The sequence below is a fragment of the Gossypium hirsutum genome, chromosome D08, assembly GCF_007990345.1.
Source record: "Gossypium hirsutum isolate 1008001.06 chromosome D08, Gossypium_hirsutum_v2.1, whole genome shotgun sequence".
In the NCBI taxonomy this organism is placed as follows: Eukaryota; Viridiplantae; Streptophyta; class Magnoliopsida; order Malvales; family Malvaceae; genus Gossypium; species Gossypium hirsutum.
Genome location: NC_053444.1, coordinates 21342480 through 21353855, shown reverse-complemented (window position 1 = coordinate 21353855; position 11376 = coordinate 21342480). Strand labels below are relative to the sequence as shown.

General features: G+C 35.9%; 1 non-coding gene across 1 annotated transcript; it reads left to right on the top strand.

Moving 5' to 3' along the window:
- The first annotated feature begins 8654 nt into the window (after nucleotides 1-8654).
- Nucleotides 8655-8761, top strand: LOC121220503 (small nucleolar RNA R71). Its single transcript, XR_005917708.1, has one exon. It is a non-coding gene; the product is annotated as a small nucleolar RNA R71 (small nucleolar RNA).
- The last annotated feature ends 2615 nt before the right edge of the window (nucleotides 8762-11376 follow it).

The window sequence follows — 11376 nt, the reverse complement described above, 5'->3', positions numbered from 1 at the left end:
GGAGGGGTTAAAAGCTTCGACGATAAAACAGGAAAGAAAGGAACTATTGGGACGATTATGGTTGTGGAAAAAGCAAGAGTCGGTGAGGTGACATGAGGGAGAAAGAAGTTGGGAAGGTGACCGGTGGTGAAGTGGGCAGGTCGACAACGTGGGGGCTTTGAGGGTGAAAGTGGCGCAAGAATAAAAGTGAAAAGAATTTTAGAAACCTTAGATTTAAAATTGGACACAATCGTGTAGTGGCTCGTGTTAGGCCATACAACTATATCTTGTGCCCACGTAAGTCTAGTCAGGCTATGAGCCATTCCAAAATAAAAAAGAAAACAAATTTCAAGACTCACACAGCCCATGACATGCCCATGTGTCAAAGTCATGTGACTCACACGACCATGTCACCAAGCCATGTGGTTAGTCTCAACCCGTGTGATGCTTCAAAATGAAGAAAACATTATGCCTAGTAGCCACATGCCCATGTGTCCAGGTCGTGTGACACACATGGCCATGGAAAAAGCCATATATGATGATCTTTCACTTCTCCCACGCCCGTCTGCTAGGCCTTGTGTCTCACATAGCCATGTCTCCAGCCCGTGTAACTCTCTGAGCCTGTGTGAGGAAAATTAAAATTTAAAACATTAACTCCAGTATCCACATGGCCTGAGACACACCCATGTGTCCAAGCGGTGTGCGCCACACGGTCGTGTCTCCGGGCCGTGTGGACCACCTCAGGCTGCCTCCCGAGAGCGCTTATTTAGAGTCTTAGCTCAACTTCTATTTTTAAGCTCACGGTTAAGGTGGATCTTAGAGCCGAAGCTCCTCTCTATTGATATTAGTTTTACAACTAAAATAGGGTTTGAGATGAGTACTATTTACCTTGACTGTGCCAAATTCAGAATGTGTTATCTTAATTCTACCGTATGGAAAAACAATTTTGACCACAAATGGGTTGGACCTTCTTGACTTAAATTCTGAAGGAAAAATTCATGGATCTGATTTGTCTAACAGTACTTTGTCCCCAACTTTGAATTTTTTCATCATCTTCATAGGCACATCATGGTGATGCTTTTTTTCTTCTTTTTGCTTTCTCAGTTTCTCATCAACCTTCATTCACCATTCATCTCGCTCATCAAGTTGCACCGTTAGCTCTTTACTTGTCACTCGAGTTTTATCACTTTGAATAAAATACGACTCTAACATATTTTCATGAGGGATTTCTTGAAAAGAATGTTTAGTCACATGATTATTAACATTAACAGAACAATTAGTATCATCTCACTCACTAGGGACTCTAAAAAATCACATGCTTGAAGAGTAATCTTTTCACACGAAGCCCAAGTTCACCAGTATCGAAATCAATAATAGTTCTAGTAGTGGCTAAAAAGGGTTAACCTAAAATCATGGGAACCTCAATATCCTCATCCATGTCCAATACAACAAAATCAATAGGGAATACTTATCTTAGTTGGTTTAGGTTCCCCAATACAAACTTGTTTAAACATTTTATAAGACATGACATTTATACTTGCCCCCAAATTAGGCAAATCTTTTTCAACATCTAAACTACCAATAAGACATTAAATAGTAAAACTCCCTAGATCTTTAAGTTTGTTGGGTAGTTTGTTTTGGAGAATGACCAAGCAAACTGTATTGAGCTCTACAATCGACAAGCCGTCTAACTTCATTTTATTTGTTAACAACTCCATAAAAATTTTTAATACTTTGGCATCTGCAGAAGGGCTTCAACAAAAGGTAAGTTAATATGAAGTTTTTAAGAAGTTCAAGAAATTTACCATATTGTTCATTTGTGCGGTCTCTATTAAATCCTACTGGATATGGAATTTATGGTTTGTATTCTCTAATTACCGGCTTATGCTCTTTCTTAGCTTCCTCAACCTCATGACTTTTCACAATAGATTCTAGCTTTGACTTCTTTTTAGGCTTGACTAACCCTTCCACGTTTCGAATAACAATTGCATGGATTTGCTCCCTTGGGTTAGTTTTAATGTTTTTAGGTAAGCTCCCTTGTCGTCTTTTCGAGATAAGTTTGGCAAGCTATCATATATGATCTTTGAGCCCTTTAATCGATGCTTGCTGATTTTTTAGAGTTGTCCCAGTGTTTTGAATTTGAGTTTCTATCACCGAAATAAATTTAGCCAACATCTCCTCAAGGTTCGGCTTCTTCTCTTCCTGATAAGGTTGTTGAAAACCCAGAGAGGGTTGTGACATTTGATTTCCTTGACCACCCCAAGAGAAATTTGGATGGTTGCTCCAACTTACATTATAAGTATTGTTATAGGGCTTATTTTCAGGTCTAGAATTATTACCCAAAAAGTCACTTTCTCATGCTCCATATTAGGGTTGAAGGGTGAATATTTTGGATTAATCATCTCCGCCCCATTTTCATTGTAGTGCATCACTGAATTTACTTGCTTAGAAAAATTGAAACCATCAAATTTTTTATTTAGTGCTTCCACTTTGCTTGAATTTTTCTAACCACCTATCAATTAAGAACACTGGTGAGCAAAGATATCATCACCCAACTAAAAATTTGACAAAGGCAATTTCACCTATCAATTAATAGTATAGCTACGGTGAGGAAAGATATCATTCCTATGAAGACTAAAAGTACTAGTAATTACCATTTGTTTATTATTTAACGAAAAAATTAGATTGATTGATTAAAATTAAAATTAACTAAATTGATTAACTAAAGAATACAACAAAGAACAAATCAAGAAAATAATCGATTAACAACTAAGAAGCGAGGCAATGCCCAGGACTCTTAGACTTCAATAGTCATTATCAATCTAAATTATGTAATTTCTTCACTTAGTATCTTGATCCGTAGAAATCCCTAAATTATGCTAATATCTCTCTCAACACTAAGAGCAACTGACTCTTAGATTTGACTCTAAAATCGAAAAATTAGCGGTTTTCCATTTTAGAGTCAAATCTCCTAAAACTTTCTCTGATTTTCCAATTTTCACTCATTTTTCACTCCTTTTGCTCCCAAAAGCTCTCCTAAGTATAGAAACATGAATTTAAAGTATTAGGTGCATAAAATTCACCATTTTAAATCGAATAATCATCCAAAAACGTATTAAGAATGAGACTAAAACATGTTACTTTTGGCATTTATCAGTACTGGGATCAATATTCATGTTGTAAAAATGATACCTCAATGATTTTCAAATGTGCAAGAAGTCAGGATCGTAATTTGGTATCGATACCCTATCACAAGTATCAAACTTAGGTGGAAGTATTGATACTTTGGTAGAGGTATCGATAATTTTTAAGGTTTGGGTTTTAAGCAAGAAACAGTAAGCAGTTTTGGTACTGATTTTCCAAGCGGTATCTATACCACTTGAAAGAATTATCAATACCTCACCTTCAGTATCGATACTGACGTAGCCAGTTATGAAATTTTTGCAAAGTGGTCCTAATGCATGTTCAATTATTACTATAAGTTTATTTGAAGTATTTTGCATGTTCTAATGATGACTGATATATGGTTGGCTAAAAATTTATAACATCACTGATAAAGAAGATGATTTATTAATAATGTCACAATTTACTATGAGTATGACATTAGACGGTAGTGTCGCATCCTGATATTCGGGCTTGGCAACCAGGCCAGGTATAGGGTGTTACATTAATCATAAGCTAAAGGCTCGCGTTGTCGACACCAGGAATAGGAAAGTCCATTAGGTATATTTAGGTTATCTAATTTAATTAGTTTAATTAAAATATTATACTTTGGATTAATATTACTAGTTCGTAACTCAATTAGATTAGTAATTATTTTCTGTAATTAATTTAATATTAATTTCTCCAATTTGCAATCCATTGGGTACGATCCTTGGAATACTTAGTAATGTTTCAATGTAAACTTTACTATATTACAATTTGACTCGTATGCTTGTTGACACCGTCGGTTTAATTTTTATATTTTTTGCTGCAATATTTTACTATAAATGATAACATGTTTAGTCAAGTTGATAGCGCTGTTGCTGGGGATTGTGACGGTGAATTTTTTGTTAGATTGATTATTGTAAAATAATATTAATCGAAAGACGAACGGGCTAGCTAGTGTTCTAACTGTTATTAATTTAATTTAATTTAATGTTAAAAAATTATGATTATTTTCACTTACCTTGTTAAATATTTTTATTTTGAATTGTTTTTAGTCAAGTAAATATTTTTATTTTAATATTTTTTATTTACCTTGTTAATTATCTGGTTTAATTGTCACGCCATCTCTTAAGCATTTCCTTGAGTAATTTGGCATTCTCGTATGTGAACATTCAGAATTCTTCTAACTCGTTGAGTTGGAGCATCTATTTCTCTTTAGCAAGCTTAAGATCCAAGTTGAGTTGCTGGAGAGCCAAGTAAGCTTTGTGTTGTAACTCCAAGGGTAGACGACAGGCTTTCCCAAAGACCAACCTATAGGGTGACATCCCTAAAGGTGTCTTGCATGTTGTCTTGTATGCCCATAAAGCATCGTGTAATCTTTTGGACCAATCTTGCCGGTTCAGACATACTACCTTCTCGAGTATGCCTTTGATCTCTTTGTTTGCCAGTATAGCTTGCCTATTCATCTACGAATGGTAAGCTATGGCAACCATGTGCTTCACTCCATGTTAGTCAAGTAACCATTTCAACCATCTGTTCACAAAATGGGACCCTACATTACTGATGATAGCTCTTGGGGTTCCAAACCTTGTGAACACATGCTTCTGTAAAAACTTCATCACAACCTTAGCATCATTCGTCGGATATGCCTTGGCCTCAACCCACTTAGACATGTAGTCTACTGCTACAAATATGTACTTGTGACCAAAAGATAGAGGGAAAGGATTGAGAAAGTCAATACCCCAAACATCAAATAATTCTAATACAATGATGTTTGTTCGAGGCATCTCGTTTCTGTTGGTGAAGTTTCCAACCCTTTGAAATTGATCACAACTCTTTACATAAGCCTATGCATTTTTAAATAGTGTTGACCAAAAGAATCCAGCTTGAAATACTTTGGCTGCAGTACATGTACCTCTGAAGTGTCCCCACTCGAAGCTGAGTGGCAATGATATAGAATCTTATGTACTTTATCTTCTACCACGCATCTCCTGATCATTTGATCTACACACTTTTTAAACAAGTATGGTTCTTCCCAGAAATAGTAATTCACATCGTGAAGAAAATTTTTCTTTTGATGATACGTCTTATCAATCGACATCAAACCACAAGCTAAATAGTTAGCAATATTAGCAAACAAAGGGGTATTATGGGCATGATTTACCTTCAATATGTGTTCATCTAGAAATGTCTTCTAAATGGGTACAAGTGGAGAATTTCCTTCTTGTGGCTTCAATCTGGACAAGTGGTCTGCTACTTGGTTTTCTACTCCCTTTCGATCTTGAATTTCTAGATCGAACTCTTGAAGTAGAAGTACCCATCGGATCAGTCTCAGCTTAGTGTCTTTCTTCGTAAGTACATACTTAATTGTCGAATGGTCTGTATAGACAGTCACTTTGGTACCTATAAGATAGGATCGAAACTTGTGAAAAGCAAACACAATAGCAAGTACCTTTTTCCGTATTACCGTATAATTTAGTTGAGCTCCTATCAGAGTCTGACTTTCATATTAAATGGAATGAAAAAATTTGTTCCTTTGCTAGCTCCTATCGTGAAATCACTTGTGTCACACATCAATTCAAATGGAAAATCCAAGTCTAGTGTGACGATTATGGGTGCTGAAACTAACTGACTCTTCAAATATTTGAAAGCTCTTAAGAACTCATTATCAAATTTGAACGTTGTGTCCTTCTCCAATAATTTACATAAGGGTTTAGTAGTTTTGGAGAAGTTTTTGATAAATCTTCGATAGAAACTGGCGTCACCCAAAAAGCTCCTAACATTCTTTACAAATGTTGGAGGTGAAAATTTCTCAATAACGTCCACCTTTGCTTTATCTACCTCGATTCCACGTCTTGTTATCCAATGCCCTAGAACAATACCTTTTCATACCATAAAATGACACTTTTCCCAGTTGAGTACAAGGTTTGTTTCTTCGCATCGCTTTAGTACCTTGGCTAGATTGGCTAGGCAATCATCATATGTATCTACGGATACTAAAAAATCATCCATAAAGACTTCCAAGTATTTCTCAACCATATTTGTAAAAATAAACATCATACATCTTTGAAATGTAGCAGGTGCATTTCGTAAACCAAATGGCATGCGTCTAAATGGAAATGTACCGTACGAGTAGGTGAATGTTGTCTTGTGTTGATCTTCTGGTGCTACTGTAATTTGATTATACCTCAAGTATCAATTGAGAAAATAGTAATAGTCTCACCCTATGAGTCTATCCAGCATCTGGTCCAAAAACGGCAAAGGAAAGTGATCCTTTCTAGTCGCCTTGTTAAGCTTTCGGTGATCGATGCAAATTCTCCATCCCGTAATCGTTCTAGTCGGTATCAACTACCACATCTTTCATGATGGGGTTCCGTCTTTGTTATCCATAATCATCCCCTTTTCGTCATCTTTCAGGATGATCATGTGCATGCACACAGATGGGCTAATGCCAAGAATATTGGCTATGGTGCATCTGATAGCCTTCTTGAATTGTTTCAATACTACGATGAGTTTCTGTTCTTGCTCAACGGTTAACTCCGCTGGAACAATCATAGGAAAAGTAGAAGTGTTACCTAAATAAACATATTTTAATGTGACTGAAGTACCTTCAGTTCTAATTTAGGTGGCTCATCGATTGACGCTTTTGGTGGGGTATAATCCTTATTCTCTAACTTCAAAGATTGAAAGTGGGATTACGGATTAAATCCTCTGTGATTAGCTTCTAGCAAAGCCAAGTATTCATCTCCTCTTCATCACTTGGAGGGCTTGATGTCAAAATTTGTTCCAATGGGTCCTCATAGTTGACTTCATTTTCCATGATTAATTCCCCTAAATCCGACACTATAGAACAATCATCAATTGTGTCAAGAAATCACATAGACTGAAAAACATTAAATGTTACCTGATCATCCTGAACACGCATAGTAAGCTCACCTTTCTGCACATCAATAAAGGTCCTTCAAGTTGCTAGGAAAGACCTTCCTAGGATGATTGGCACTTCTTTGTCTGCTTCAAAGTCTAGAATAACAAAGTCAGTAGGAAAAATAAATTTGTCTACAGGTACCAATACGTCCTCATTCTTTCCTTCTAGATATGCTAAGGATCGATTTGCTAATTGAAGTGTAACCGTAGTAGTCTAACTTCACCTATCCCCAACTTCCTAAATATTGACATTGGTATCAAGTTGATACTCGTACCCAAATCATATAGTGCCTTACCACACTATGTTGCTCCAATGTTGCAACGTATGGTAAAATATCCAGGACCCTTCAACTTTGTAGGTAGTTTGTCTTGAAGATATGCACTGCATTCCTTTGTTAGGGCTACCGTATCAAATTCTCCAAGTCTTCATATTTTTATAGGATATCCTTCATAAATTTGATGTATTTTGACATTTGTTCAAGTGTTTCAACCAAAGAGATGTTGATATGAAGTTGCTTGAGTACGTCTAGGAACTTCTTGAATTGAACTTCCTATTTCTGGTTTTGAAGTCTTTGAGGGTAGAGTGGTGGAAGCTTATTTACTGGAACTGGTCGATTCACCTTCTGGGGCAATTCTGCATCTAACGAAGTTGTTAGTTTATCAAAATTGATTAGTTCAGAAATTACCTTCTCGGGTTTTGTAGATTCTAGTTCCGGTGAAACTAAAATTTCAACACTCAGTCGAACTTCCTCTAAGTCTTGAGCATTAGCTGGCTCCTCTTCAACTTCGACGGTGTTAGGTTCTAATGTCTTTCTACTCCTTAATGTCAACGCTTTACAATGCTCTTTCCCTGGATTCCTTAGATTCTTTGCATCACTAGGTCAAGCACCTTGTGGTTAGTTTTTTAGTTCAATTGCAAGCTGGCCCATTTGGTTTTCCAGGTTTTTCAATGTAGCTGCTTGGCTTTGGATTAAGGCATCATATTTGGCTACGTATGCCTTCAACAAGTTTTCTAATCCATTGGCTGGTTTAACTTCAGGTTGTTTCTGAACTTTTTGGGTAAAAATATGTGGTTGAGTTGGTCTAGGTTGGGCGTATGTGTTACTGGGTCTAGCCCCTTGTTACTCTAAGAGAAATTAGGGTGGTTTCACCACAATGGGTTATAGGAATTGGATTGTAGTCCTTGCCTTCCTTGGTTTTGGTTCTGTTTACCTATGTAATACACAAATTCTCAGTTCGATATACATTCTTCGAATAAATATCCTTCCCCACATTAGACACAAGCTACATTTTCAAATTGATTCGGTGGCTGTGCTGTAAACTATTAAACCCATTAGTGGTAAAATTTTTAAGAATTAAGGAAATCGATGATACCTGATATGAGAGTGAAGTGAGAGCGTCTACTTCATGTATTCCAGTGAGTCGTCTTCCTGATGCTACTCGATTGGTTGGTTATTGATAATTTTTATTGGCAATCCTCTCGATGATTTCATAGCCTCGTCATAAGACTTAGAAAGGAGAGCACCATTAGAAAAGCGTCCACTACCATCCTCATTTGAGCATTGAGACCATTATAAAATGTCTCAAGTTGGATGTAATGTGGGATTCTATGACGAGGGCACTTCCGTAATAATTCTTTGTACCTTTCCTATGCCTCATACAAGGACTCATCATCCATTTGTTGGAAAGTCGTGATCTTGTTCCTCAACTTAGCATTCTTGCTAGGCGGGAAATACTTCGTAAGGAATCTTTTTGCTAACTCTTGCCATGTGGAAATTGAATTTGTTGGCAATGAGTTCAACCAGGCTTGAGCTCTTTCCCTTAGCGATTATGGGAACAACTCCAACCGTAGTTCAACTTTGGGTACTCTAACTAACTTGAAAGAATCGCTCCCCTCCATGAACAGTCTTAAGTGCAGGTGAGGATCTTTGATAGGCATTTTACTGGATTGGCACACTATTTGAAGCATCTGGAACATGAATGGCTTCAGCTCAAACTATTGTGCCTCGATTTTGGGTGTCCTAATACTAGGATTAAGATCATGAAACACTGGCACGACATACTATCATAGAGCTCTATCCCTATCATCAACGATAAAGATAGGATTTTGAGTAGGGTTTGCTCCGTTTCCTTGATTCGGATTTTCGAAGTTTCCGTTGTCGAAAAGTTATTTCTATCTCAGGGTCTACGGGGAGTAAATCGATAATTCAGTCAATAATCATAAGCACCTGAAATAAACACAGAAAAATTAATTAAGTTAAAATTGAACAAAAAAATAAATCAAAATGCAAAATTAACAAATTCACAAATAATAACTTTTTAAGATAGTCCCCGGCAACGGTGCCAAAAACTTGGAACGACGGAAATGTGCAAGTGTACACAGTCGTAACAAGTAATAAAGTGACAATTAAAAGTGACAATTTTAAACACACTTTGGTGAAGAAAAATATTTTGATTTGAGGAGGTGATTAAAAACTAGGATTTTAACTAAGTAAAATAAATAAAAATAAAATAAAAGTTACAATGCACGATTTCAAAAGATGATTTTAGTCAAGATGTCATAATTGTACTAGATCAATTACATTTCTTAACTTAAAATTATTAAACTCATGTTTATGTTGTTACGAATAAATTCACAGAAACTCGGTAATTTGCTAACTTATGAACATACTTACCTACCAAAATCCATCTATATCTTGACTATATCTCTATGTCAATTCAACCGATTAAACAAATTTTAATAAGCAAATGTGTTAATGCACATACTATGTCAATTCAACCGATTAAACAAATTTTAATAAGCAAATGTGTTAATGCACATACATACCTATGAAATTAAAATAATCTCTTGTACATATCTTTATGCCAATTCAATCTCATAAGCACATAAAAAGATTACATGAGGTAACAATATATTTCTACCTTGAAACAATTTACTCACAATAATCTTGCAAGTTATGCAAGGCTAATGTATCGTTAGATACCATTACTAATTTAACCCTCAGCTACCTTAGATGATTAAGCATGCACTGATTAAGTATCGTGTCAATTGATTACAATTTAATCTGTTTAAATAATTAATTCATTAGTTACCTTACAATTGTAATTCAAGAATAACTTAGTCATTGTTTTACTTAATCAAACATCTTACAAATGCCTATAACAACACAAACACAATTTTAATAAATTAAGTGCAAAAAAATGCAATCAACATAACAAGAATTATATTTAATCCATATTAATTAATTTAAACATATCAACATTACAAATATGCATAAACATGTTCATAACAAAAACAATAAAATTAAAAGGATCAGGAACAAGAATCAAATCCGATGTTTCTCCAAGGCTTGACTAATTTGCTCCGCTCCTCCTTCTCTGCTTGTTCTTGTTGAGCTGAGGCTTTTGTAATAGCCCAAACCCGGCCTAGGAGTTATGGCTGAATCTGGTGGTGTCACATTGAGGTGTTTAGCGTAAAACTTGTTGTTGTTGAAATCTTTAAAATTAATTAATCATTTTGTTATCAAAAGGTGATTCCAAAACGGGTTGTTCATTGTCTGCATCATTAATAGCTAATCACTTTTAAAATGTTATAAAATTTCCAAAATCTAATTTATTGCGGAAGTTTTTTTTTGGAAATGTTGTGAAAACGTGGTGTCTTTGAAAATAGTTACCTTTTGAAAACCTGTCTTTTTCTACAACTAACAGTTTATATCAAACTAAATAAATAAAAGCCTCAATTTAAAGTTTATAACTTTAAAGAGGCCTTTTTACATAAAAATTACCCAAATTCAGTTACTTATAAATCAAAGGCTAAAAACGAAAGTTGATGCGGTTGTGTGGCCATCATCGAGTCCCTCGCCACACCGACCCACCTACAACTAGGGATTACTTGTATAGGTAAACAAAGGGGTGACTTTACGAAAACTCAGTGTGTAATCCCCTAACAAGCAAACAATCAATTAAACAATAGATAAATACAGTTTGGGCCTGAGCCCGCTACAGCAATAGTTCAGTTCACTGTGGTTCTAAGCCCTTTCCTGTAACAGTAAACGGTTGGGGTTGAGCCCATCACAATGCCAGTAACTAGTAGGGCCTTTGCCCAATTTCAGTAATAGTATTAGTGGGGCCTTGGCCCATAACAGTAACAGATATCAGTCACGCAGTGAACAGTATATAATATCATTAATCGATGCCGTAATAATACAAAATCATTACTCAATACAGATATGCAGTTAGAAATCCTACCCAATCCAGCCTCTACACACCATTCCGTCCCGCCAAACACACCATGTGGGGATAAAATTGACCCACCCAGCCAGACAC